The following is a 12566-nucleotide window of genomic DNA, read 5'->3' as shown; positions in this document are numbered from 1 at the left end:
ACAACTCCTACTCATGCTAGTGGGTTTCATCTATTTACTGTGGCAATGACAGGTCATGCAAAGGATAAAGGGGTTCAGCTACCGCAGCAAGTAACAAATATATTGTTGTTGTCCTAATGCAGTAAAAGAGAGCAGGAGCAAGAGAGTGGGATTGTATCGGAATGAACAAGGGGGTTTTGCTTGCCTGGCACTTCTGAAGATAGCATTGAGTCTTCATCAGTGTCAACGATCACATCATCGGTATCACGTCTATCGAGAGGGGACAAATACCGGCAACACAGAAAGGAACACAATCAATGCAATGCACAATATGATGCATGATCATGACATGGCAAAAAGAATGTGTTTTGGGCTAATGCAACCCGGCGACTCTAAGCAGTAGCAGGCATGACAATCAATGCAATGCGGCGGCGAGAGTGGACAATCAATGCAATGCGGCGGCGAGAGTGGTTTTGGCCACTCCGGCGACCAAATGGGCCGCGGAGGGCATCTAGGAGGAGCTGGGGACGAGCCGAAGCTCTTGGTGGAGTCAGTTGCGCTCGGGGCGGCCGGAATCGGTGCCGGCGGCGAGCGAGGCGGCGGCCGGAGCTTCGGGTTCGAGCGGGGCGAGGCCACAGAGGACGGGAGGGATGGTTAAGGGGCTCGCCGAGCTCCTGAGGATGCTAGGAGCACGGTGCCGTGCTCGGTTTCGAGCCTTGCTGTCTGCAGTGACGGCGGCGACATCGCCGGCGGAGCCGAGCTCGCGGCTCCGGTGGGATCGGGGCTACAGGGCACAATCGAAGGGGGGAAGAGGGAGGGGAGGCGTAGGAGCTCACAGCGGTGCCGTAGAGGAGGTCAGCGAGCTCGGGGAGGTCCTAGCAGCGCTGAATCGACCGGAGGCGAGCTCGGGCGCTGGAGGTGGAAGACGACGGCGGTGGCGACGTTGCAGGGGCTCCCGCGGTGCGCTTCTCGGCGAGGAGGAGGAGGTGGTCGAGGCGGATCTCCTGGGCACTTCGGGTGGCAGTGAGGAGCACGGTGGCTACGGCGAACGGCGTCGGCGACGACGAGCTCCGCTCGGGCGCGTGCAGGGAGAGAGCAGAGGAGGGGGAGAGTGAGCGAGGGGGCCAGCGGGATCGAGGCGGCGCCGAAGAGAAGGCCCGAGGTGCCGCGGTGGCGAGGGACGCAGGCAGGCAGGGAGGTGGCGTGGCGCCACGGCGCGCGCGTGCGCTGTCTCCCTCCTCTGCCTACTGGCAGAGGTAGAGGACGACTGGCACCAGGCCAGTGGGCTGGGCCGGCCAGATGAGCTGGCCAGCTGGGCCAGGTAAGTGGCGTCAGGTAATCCCCTTCTCTCTCTGTCTTTTTCTAATTATTTCTGTTTTCTATTTTGTTCTGTTTTGTTTTGATTTAGTTTAACAACTAAATCATTTAAATAAATTCTGTAGATTTTTATGTGGCTTGCTAAAATATATACAAAGCCACTCACAAACTTCCAGAATTATTGGAGTCATATTTAATATATATTAAATATAAATCCAAAGCAAGTAGTTATTGGATTAATTAAAATGGCCAAAATAATTATCTCTGTGACTCCAAAATATTGGTTTAAATTTTACCTCTTACCAATATTTTTATGGAATAACAGGAACATTTTCTTGGACACATTTGAGAAGATTTAATTGTTGGTTATTTTTAGAGGTTTCCTGAGGCTTTTGAAAATTCCTCAATTCAAATTTCATTTGAATTTAAACATGATGCAGCGACCAAGCTAGTCCAAGGCCAGGGTAAAGCTAGGGATGTGACACTTTATTAAAAGGGTGAGCAAGAACAAGTACAAAGGGGGATTACAAGAGGTAATCAAGCTATTCTAGGGAAGAAAGAAGGTTAAATTACAAGCCTCAAGGTGGCAGAAATGAGATCCATCTAAGGAGATCATCCTTATAGGCAGACTTGACCCTATATTGTATTAAAGTAATATCATGGATGAATGCTCTTCTCCATTTATTGAATCCAGCTCTCTCATGCCTGAAGACCTTAGTAGTCCTGACAATCCAGATATTCCAGCATGCTATAAAGACCACTTCGGTAAAGAAGGGTTTCCTGAAGCTCCTGCTAGCATTGATAACCAACTCAGCCATAGAGTCACCAGATGACCAATCAATTTGCAAGTAGTTCCAAACTCTGACACTAAAATTGCAATTAATGAACAGATGATCTCTTGTTTCCCTAGTCTACAAAGGGCAAAGAACACAATTTACTCCATCCTCCAAATGCCAATGCCTCCTTTCCACCATGTCCTTGGTATTCAACCTATCCATAATAAGCATCCAAGCAAATACTTTTATTTTCATTGTACATGAGGACTTCCAGATCCAAGCTATCAAAGGGTTGAAGGACTGTGACACAAAAGTGTGTGAGTAAAACAACTTTGGTGAGTATCCCTTGGCAGTGCCACTCCAAAACCAAATATCCTTGGACCCAGTTACTCTATTATGGCCATCCAACAATGATTGAAGAGTGATCAGGTCATCAAAAGCCTGGCTGGACAGAGGAAGGTGGAAGTGCTGGAACATGTCCTGAGAGTCCAAAAACTCTTTAATAGTGATCCAGGGGTCCTTAACATAAGAAAAGAGCCTAGGGAATCTGAATTGGAGACTAGAAACCTGATCATCAAGCTGCCATTTATCTGACCACATGAGGGAAGTGTCTCCTTCATTGATCTGAACCCAAGCACACTCCCTAAAATTTTGCATGACCTTGCATATATCCTTCCACCAGAAAGAGCCACAATCGGAAGTTCCTTGAGGTACTCTGCCATGGTAGTAGGAATCCCAAATTAATGACACCCATGGGGGATCCTTTTTATTAAGAAAATTATTTGCATGTTCGAGCAGAAGAGCCACATTCTGAACACCCAGATTAAGAATACCAAGGCCTCCCTTGTTTTTTGGTCTGCAAATAAGGTCCCAAGTAGCAAGAGAAGGGGCAGGCTCACCCCTATTCTTCCTCTAGAGGCATTGTCTCTGGATTCTCTCCAATTGCTTTAAAATTCCAGCAGGAACAACCAAACTGCAAAGGAAGAAGATGGGCATAGAAGACAAGGCAGAGTTCAGAAACTGCAATCTTTCCCCCTGATTTAAAAAAGAGGAGCTAGCTGTCATTCTCCCTCCATGCAGTCCACCAGAGGCATAAAATCCACCATTTTGGGCCTAGTAGTACCTACTGGCAACCCAAGGTAAGTAAATGGCATTTTCCCAATCTGGCATCCAAAAGCAGCAGCTAATTCTGACATGACAGCAGTGTCCACATTGATGGGAATAATAAAAGATTTGTGATAATTCACATCAAGGCCAGTGGACACAGAGAAAAACTTAAGCATGTCTTTCAGAGCTATTAGTTGGTCCTTGTCAGCAGGCATGATAATCAAAGTATCATCAGCATAGTGAATCACAGGATAATCCTGGTCATGACAAGGTATAGGGAGATGAAGAATGCCCCTTCTGAACATGTCATTAATTACAGTCTGCAGGAGGTCAGCAGCAAGGACAAAAAGGAGGGGAGAGACTAGATCACCCTGTCTGACACCCTTTTTACATATGAATTTCCTACCAGGAACTCCATTAAGCAGAACAGATGAGGTACCTGTGGACAAAAGCTGCTTCATCCCAAGAATCCACTTCTCATTGAAGCCCTTATATCTCAAGATTTGTACAATTGCCTCATGCTCTAGAGAATCAAAAGCCTTCTCAAAATCCAATTTAAGAATCACAATTGGTCTCTTGGACTGGTGACACTGGTGTAAATACTCAAAAGTCCACCCAATACAATCCAGAATAGTTCTGTTTTTTATGAACCCATACTGGTTCTTGTGAACACACTGCATTATCATCTCTTGAAACCTATTGGCTGCCATCTTAGAGAGGAACTTAAGACCCATTCCTGTTAAAGAAATAGGTCTGAAATCCCCCACCTCTTTAGGTGAAGGCTTCTTAGGCACCAGAGTGATATATGAATCATTGATATTTTCCAGTTGAGCAGTACCATCAAAGAAAGCCTGGGCTAGTTCATAAAAACCCTGAGAAATAATGTGCCAGTACCTTTTGAAAAAGATACCATTAAAACCATCTGGGCCTAGAGCTTTATCAACTAGCATATGCTTGACAACCTTGTCCATTTCCTCCTTCTCAAAAGGCTTAGTGAGAACATCTAAACCCTCCATGGGTACAATGAGGGAAGAAAGATCAAAACCCATGTGGATTCCCCTGGAAGAACCCATTCTGTTTTTAAAACAATTCTATATAATGCCCTCCATTTGTGAGTGATCAGTCACCACAGAGCCATCATGTAATTTTAAGCTGGCAATAGAGTTCCTTCTATGCCTCTCAGTAGCCATAGCATGAAAGAACTTGGTGTTCTCACCACCCACTTTTATATATCTGACAGTACATATTTTCTTCCAATAAAGACATTAACGGTGGAGCAATTAATCCACATGATTTTCGACCACTTTCCTAAAATTGGATTCATGTCTGTAAAGTGGTCTGTATTCCTCAAGCTCATCCAATAGCAGAATAACCTTATTGCATTTACAGACAAGAATTTTTAGTTTGGAAATGTTCTTCTGCCATCTCTTGAGACACATTCTCAGGGACTTAAATTTGTCAGCTATTCTAGCAGTAACGTGCCCCTTTCTGGATTGTTTTTGCCATGAGGAGTCAACACAATCCATAAAACCCTCTAGCTCCAACCAATAATTCTCAAACCTAAAAATATTAGACTTGGGAATAGAAGTTTTGATTGTAACCACACAAGGCACAAGGTCAGATGCAGTTTTAGCAAGAGGTAGCACCTCAGTCATGGGATAGTCAGATATCCAATCAACAGAAGTGAAAAACCAATCTAGCTGCTCAAGAAGTGGATTATCCTGCATATTGGACCAAGTGTAGGATCTTCCCTTGATGGGCAACTCCAAAAGACCTAAGTGCCCCATAATCTCATTAAAGATGAACATGTCATTCAAATCTTCCCTAGGCAAGTTTCTGTTATCCAAAGAACGAAGGAAATTAAAATCCCGCAGAAGCAGCCAATTTTCATCCACAAGAATATTCAGGTGGTACAGCCAATAACAAAATTATCCCTAGCTTCCCCCTGACAAGGACCATAAACAACTACAAGAGTCCACCTCTCATTATTTTTCCTAGAAACAAATTCAATCACCACTGCAAATTGTTGGATTTCCAATAAGTTCCCATCAAAAACAGAGGAGTTCCAAACAACTAGTATTACACCAGAGGCCCCCCAAAGAAGGAGAGAAAGCAAAGCTGTCAAACCTCTTAGGGCAAAAGCTTTTAATTGTTCTACAATCAAAAGAAGCACATTTAGTTTCTTGCAAACAAGCAATTGCACAATGACTTTCATCAATCTTTTATCTGACAACTCTATGCCTAGTCTCAGAGTTTAAACCCCTGACATTCCAGCACAGGACATTCCAGCTTCTACATTGAGAATTCAGAAATAAAGATCATAAACAAGTCCCCAAACCACATGACACACAGTGCCATCTGTCCAAAAGCCACATTAAGGTCTGAACCAACATTATTACATAACCAAAGTTCAGAAAATAAAGACATGCAGGAAGCAAATTTATGGGCTCGCAAAACCCAACACTTGAGGAGCACACTAATCATTGGAGGCTTGGTTGGCAGCAACAGTAGGGTCCACCATAAGTGCATCCTCAGTGAGCAGAGCTGCATCGATTTCCAGCTCCTTGCCAATAGCTTGCAGATGACTGACAAAAGTAGGAGGAGGGACATCTTCATATGCAGGGTCATCAGGCATCTCAGCAGGAAGGGGCTTGGCCTTGGGCTTCTTCTTCTTGGGCTGTAAAACCAGCTCATGCAAAGTGGGCTTAAACCCATCACGCTGGGCCGAACTGCTAGTACATCTTCAAACAGAGGTTTCAACTAGCGGTGTTGGCGCTAGAGTTTTGCAATGAGGAAATTTTCGAATTAGGGACAAAATCAACAAAAACTAGGCTAGCAACACAACGGGGAGGCTCCGAAATCGTGATCAGCGTGGCTCTAGATACCAAGATGATGTAGGGCGGAACCCTAATCGGCCGATCTTTCACGAAAGGAGAGGATCCCACGATGAACACGAAGAACACGAGGAGGGAAACGAGGGGAAAACATGGGGGAAACACAAGAGAAACACTAAACCAACAAGAAATAGTCACATATGTGCTAGATCCTCGAGTACATAAGAAATCACACGATCCACGAACAACTAAGGATGATACAAAGGTAGCCGGTCTTCTCCGTGAGGAGGTCTCGATGTTCTTCTCCGCAAGGAGGTCTTGAATCCAAAGGGATCTTCTCAGAAGAGGGGCCGCGGTCTCTCTCGTGGAGTACATCCGAAGTGGATGAGCAATGCTCTATCTCTAAAATGAGCTAAACCAATGCTAACCGTAGAAAGTAGGACGAGGGGGACTATATATAGTCTAGGGGTTGAACGGGTACACGGGCCTCGACCCTTCATTGTGCGTAGACAGGGGAGGCCGGACGTCCGGGCGTTGGGCCGGATGTCCAGGCCTTCACGAGGGGCCGGATGTTCGGGCTGGCTGGCCCGATGTCCAGGCTGGAGGCGCTGTCCTTGCTGCTCTCTGATTTGGCGGTGTCCGGATATCCGGGCTCGAGGCCGGATTTCTGGGCAGGGCCGGATATCTGGGCTTGTAGACTTGGCCGCTGGCTCCTTGCTGCCGTAGACACTTCCAGGGGCCGGATGTCCGGGGCCTGGGAGTTGATCTTGACTCCTTCCATCGGTTCTCTTCATCTGTGAACTTGGGGACTTTTACATCTTCACGTGAATCTTCGGGAGGCTCCTCTTCGTACCTAATCATGCACAACATCTCGGACTTAGGTAGTAGCCATGTCTCATGCAAAGAAAGTGGAAGTTCGGAGAGGAGTGAGTTCACCTTATCTTTGATAGCCTTGGCTCGGGCTCTTGTCATTGGTCCAAGTGGTGTTGTTGGAGGTGTAGGTGCGTCCATGGGGATGATCGTGGGATGCTCCGCATCATACAACCTCATGAAGATGCCAGGTAGTAGCGGTGCCCTCACCATGGGTGGAGACACCATGGAGGCTCTGGCAGCCCTCAAGCTCGCCTTAAGGGCCGCCACGGCAGCACGCCCGGCCAACAAAGATGCCCCAGGGGCTAAGGGGGCCGCGCCGCGAAAAAGAAGAAGTTGTTCACTTAGGAGTGGGCTGAAATGAAGCAAGTGCCAGTTGAGGAGGATGGATCCTCGGAAGCCACCTTCACCATAGGCGCTAACCTTGACTTGGGTTAAGAGGAGGCATTGGTGAAGTTCCTGCGCGCATACAAGGAGGTATTCGCCTCGGAGCCTAGGAAACTGGTAGGGGTCCCAAGGGGGGTAATCGAACATCACTTAAGGGTGTGCCCCAATGTGCGCCTTGTGAAGCAGAAGGCGCGACGACTGTCCACAGAGAAGCAATCCTTCATCATCCAGGAAACTCGCAAACTACAAGTGGCAAGCGTCATTCACAATGTCCGGTACCCAGAATGGCTAGTGAACCCCGTCGTCGTGCCCAAGAAAGGCGGGAAGGAACGCATGTGTGTCGACTTCACCAACCTCAACAAAGCCTGCCCCCAAGAACCGTTCCCGCTCCCGCGCATCGACAAGATCGTCGACTCCACCGCCGAGTGTGACCTATTGTGTTTCCTAGACACATTCTCGGGTTACCACCAGATCAAGATGGTGGTGGAGGACGTGGAGAAGACGGCCTTCTTGACCTCGTGTGGGGTACACTGCTACACCTGCATGTCGTTCGAGATATGCAACGCTGGGGCGACCTTCCAGCGGCAGATGCACATCGCCTTGGGCCGGCAGCTAGGGAGAAACGATGAAGCCTACGTCGATGACATCGTGGTAAAATCTCAGGAGGCAAGAACCCTCATTCAGGACCTGGAGGAGACTTTCACCAGCCTGCGCCAGGTGGACCTACGGCTCAACCCGAAGAAGTGTGTGTTTGCTGTCCCCTCCGGCAAGCTACTGGGCTTCCTCGTGTCGCATAAGGGGATCGAGGCCAACCCGGAGAAGTTCAAGGCAATAGAAGGAATGAGCCTGCCGGAAACTCTCAAGGAAATGCAGAAGCTCGCGGGTTGCGTGACATCACTGGGGCGCTTCATCTCCAAGCTGGGGAGCATGCCCTGCCGTTCTTCAAGCTGATGAAGAAGAAGGGCCCGTTCGAGTGGACCCCAGAGGCCGACCTGGCGTTTCAAGACCTCAAGAGATACTTGACCAGCCCTCCGGTGATGGTAGCGCCCCGTCCCCTCGAGCCCCTAGTGCTCTACCTGTCCACCATGGCCCACTCAGCCAGCGCAGCGTTGTTGGCTATCCAGGAGGAATGCTAGGCCAAGAGCACGTTGTGTAATGCCGCACCTTCAGCTGGGATGGTGCGGCACCGAGACGGCGCCGCTAAAGCAATGACGATGCATGAGGATGATTAGGCCCAACGATAACGGCATTTCTGGTCCTCCGGAGGCCCCGGTGGGTGACCAAGCTCCTAAGGTCCCCCACCTCAAGAGGCGCCACAACCTCCGGAGGCCACATGCTCCATCGACGCTCCCGCCCTCATTGAGCACCCGGTATATTTCATTAGCATGGTGTTACGGGACGCAAGAGCACGATACCCCATGCCACAGAAGCTTTTGCTCGCACTCTTGGTGGCCTCACGCAAGTTGCGTCATTACTTCCAAGGCCACCCAATTAAGGTGGCCTCAGCCTACCCACTAGAGAGGGTGCTCCGGAACCCCAACGCTGCAGGAAGAGTCGCCGAGTGGAACATCGAGTTGCAACCGTTTTAGCTGGAGCTCAGCACAACCAGGGTCATCAAGGGAGCCGCCCTCGCCGACTTTGTGGCAGAATGGACCGATGCTCCAGAGCCCTAAGTAGGTGACAGCCGATCCCGCTCTCCAGGAAGTGAAGCGCCAGATGGCTGGGTCATGTACTTCGACAGCGCTTTCGCACGCCAAGGTCCGGGGGCTGGCGCCATGCTCATCTCGCCCACCCAAGAAAAACTATACTATGCCATGAAGCTATGCTTCCAGCGGGTCGAGAAGGTCTCCAACAACATCGCGGAATACGAGTGGCTGATCGCCGACCTCAGGGCTACAGCAGCCTTGGGGGTGAAGCGTCTCACCATCAAGGGCGACTCCCAGCTCCTGGTAGACTTCTCCAACAAGATGTACGAGCTGAGGGACGAGCACATGGAGGCGTACCTCGTGGAGGTGCGCAAGATGGAGAAGCAATTCTTGGGCATGGAACTACAACATGTGCCACGCAGCACAAACAAGGAAGCCGATGAGATCGCCAAGACAGCATCAAGGCGCCAGCCCCAAGAGCCTGGTGTCTTCGAAGAGCGACTTTTCAAGCCCTCGGCACGACCTCAGGAGCATGAGTGCTCCAGGCACTCGAGCCTCAGGAGGGGTGCTGGAATGAGGAGTTCAGAGCATACCTAGTGCAAGGGACGCTGCTTGAGAATAAAGAGGACGCGAAGTGCGTGGCCCGGCAGGCTACGGCATATTGCATCCAGGATGGTGAGCTGTACAGAAAACGACCAAATAATGTTTCCTTGTGATGCATCTCCAGGAAGCAGGGGAGTGAGCTACGGCGTAGGCGAGGAGTCCCGAGGCATCAGGCAAAGGCTTCCATTCCAATGCAACAAGACCAAGACTAGTAGGACCACCAGATCCTTTGGCAGGCGAAGACCACCTTTTGTCAGGATAACTTGTACTGGTTGTCCCCCTTCAAGGCTGTTGTGGGATCCCTTCCTGCCTAACATTTGGGAAGAGGACCGGGGCCTCTATAAATAGGACTAGCCTCCACCGTAGTCAGGATCACCTCATCTTGGATCAGATCCACTCCACCAAGGCCATCTGACCAGCTCATCGAGCTCAAGAACACCTCTCCTCAGGAGGCTGTTCATCCACTGTACTGATTCATCCTTAGCCCTCGAGGCAATCCACCACACCACACTAGAGTAGGGTATTACACCACAACGGTGGCCCGAACCAGTATAAACCTCGTGTCTCTTGTTCCTTGGGTTCGGCGAGCTACGCCTTGAGATCATTGCGAGAGCGAGCTAGGAAGAGAGAGATCTTCATGCGCACCCCAGAGTTCAAACCTCAAAGGTTTGTCGGAGCCCCGAATCTGACATTTAGGTTTCCGATCAATACAATTCTAGCATGAATAATAAATATTTATCATGAATAAGGAAATATAAAATAACAACTTTATTATTGCCTCTAGGGCATATTTCCTTAAGTCTCCCACTTGCACTAGAGTGAATAATCTAGATTACATTGTAATGATTCTAACACCCATGGAGTTTTGGTGTTGATCATGTTTTGCTCATGGAAGAGGCTTTGATGCGGAGAATCCCAAGGTCATCCCGTTAGACCTACCTACGTCCCCTACGACACCAATTGGACCAATGACAAGAGCCCAAGCGAAGGCTATCGAAGATAAGGTGAACTCTCTCCTCTCCGAACTTAAACTTCCTATGCACGAGACATGGCTACTACCTAAGTCCGAGTTGCTGTGCATGATTAGGTACTAAGAGGACACTCCCGAAGATGCACATGAAGATGTACAAGTCCCCAAGTTCACGGATGAAGAGGAACATCGAGAGGAGAAGAAGGCAGCTCCAGCACCCGCACATCCGGCCCCAAGCCCGGACATCCGGCCGCTGGAGACTTCGACCACAACCGCATACCAGCCGCCGCGCATCTATAAGCCCCAGACATCTGGCCCCAGCCCGTACATCCGGCCCGGCCCGGAAATCCGACCTCAAGCCCGGATATCCAGACACCACCTTCCCGAGAGCGACATGGCCAGCTTCACCAGGCCGGACATCCGGCCCTCCGCGAACGCCCGGACATCCGGCCCGACGCTTGGACGTCCGGCCTCCCCTGTCTGCACACAGATTAAGGGCCGAGGCCTGTGTATCCCTTCACCCCCTAGACTATATATAATCCACCTCATCCTACTTTCTAGGGTTAGCATTAGTTTAGCTCATATTCAGAGATAGAGCATTGCTCATCCACATCGGATCTACTCCATGAGAGAGATTGCGGCCCCTCTTCGGAGAAGATCCCTTTAGATTCAAGACCTCCTTGCGGAGAAGAACATCAAGACCTCCTGACGGAGAAGACCGGTTACCTCTTGTATCGTCCGTTGTTGACTTTGGATCTTGTATCTTCCTTTCTGTTCATGGATCTAGTGCATGTGTGATCATACTTGTTGGTTTGAGTGTTCTCTTCTGTTCCCATTGAGATTTTCCCCTCGTTTCCCTCCTCGTGTTCTTCGTGTTCATCGCGGGATCCGCTCCTTTTGTGAAAGATCGGCCGATTAGGGTTCCTACCCTACATCATCTTGGTATCAAGAGCCACGTTGATCACGATTTCGGAGCCTCCCCGTTCTGTTGCTAGCCTAGTTTTGTTGATTTTGTCACCAATTCAAAAATTCCCCACAAAAATAGCCCCAATTTTTTTTGTGATTTGTTGGTGTGATGAAGTTTTGTTGGATTTGATCCACGGATTTCGTGTGTTGTAGGTAGATCTTGCTTTCCATCCATTTCCCCCCAATTTCCACCCACAAATTCCTCCGGATTTGACCTCTTCTCGCGAAGATCTTCGAATTCATCCCCGGATCCAGAGCCCGGACATCCGGCCCGACAAGCCCAGACATCCGACACCCCGAACATCTGGCCATCAAGCCCGGACATCCGGCCCCTGGCAGCACCACTTCCTCTCCACCGCTCGTTTTCCGCCCATATTTCGCCAAAATTTTTCTGGTGCCCACATATACTTCCGCATAGCACCACCTTATACCACATACACAACCACCACTTACCGACACCAACTATGACATTTTTGGTCCAGTTTTGCTTTGAGAATTTGAGTTGCGGTTCCGTATCCTTTTTTGTTTTGGCTATCTAGGTACGGTTCGACATCGACATCACCGCCGCTCATCTTTGCCATAGACGTGTCATCAACAACGACCACCTCAACTACATCTTGGTATTCGTCACACTCATTCAATCACCGTCATCCATTCTTGCGTATGGACGAGGAACCAAAGAAACGGTAACCTCATCTTCGTATTGGACATATCACTATTGCCCATACATTGATAGCCATCATAGCCTTACTTCTTTGCATCGCTTACCAATCGATACTAGCGTTTGAGTATTGCCGGCAACGAGACTTGTGCCCATTAGTGATCATACTTCCCATAGCATACATACATCATTGTTGCATATCTTGATATCATCTCTTGTGTCACAAGGTTGTTATCGCATAGACAATTGCTATCTTGGTTCGTCAAGCATTACATGAGAAAAGAGCTCAAACAACAAAGAGCTAAACAAGCTTTTAAGCAAAAGGAAAAGATAAGCAAAGTGCTTTTAAGCAAGCACCATAGTATCATACAACATTAAGATTGTCATATTAGATCATCTTGGATCATATCATAGAATCACCTCGCATAGAAGATACTTGGGATAGAAGTT

This window comes from Triticum dicoccoides, chromosome 1A, assembly GCF_002162155.2.
Source record: "Triticum dicoccoides isolate Atlit2015 ecotype Zavitan chromosome 1A, WEW_v2.0, whole genome shotgun sequence".
NCBI classification, from domain to species: Eukaryota; Viridiplantae; Streptophyta; class Magnoliopsida; order Poales; family Poaceae; genus Triticum; species Triticum dicoccoides.
This window is presented reverse-complemented; position numbering follows the sequence as displayed.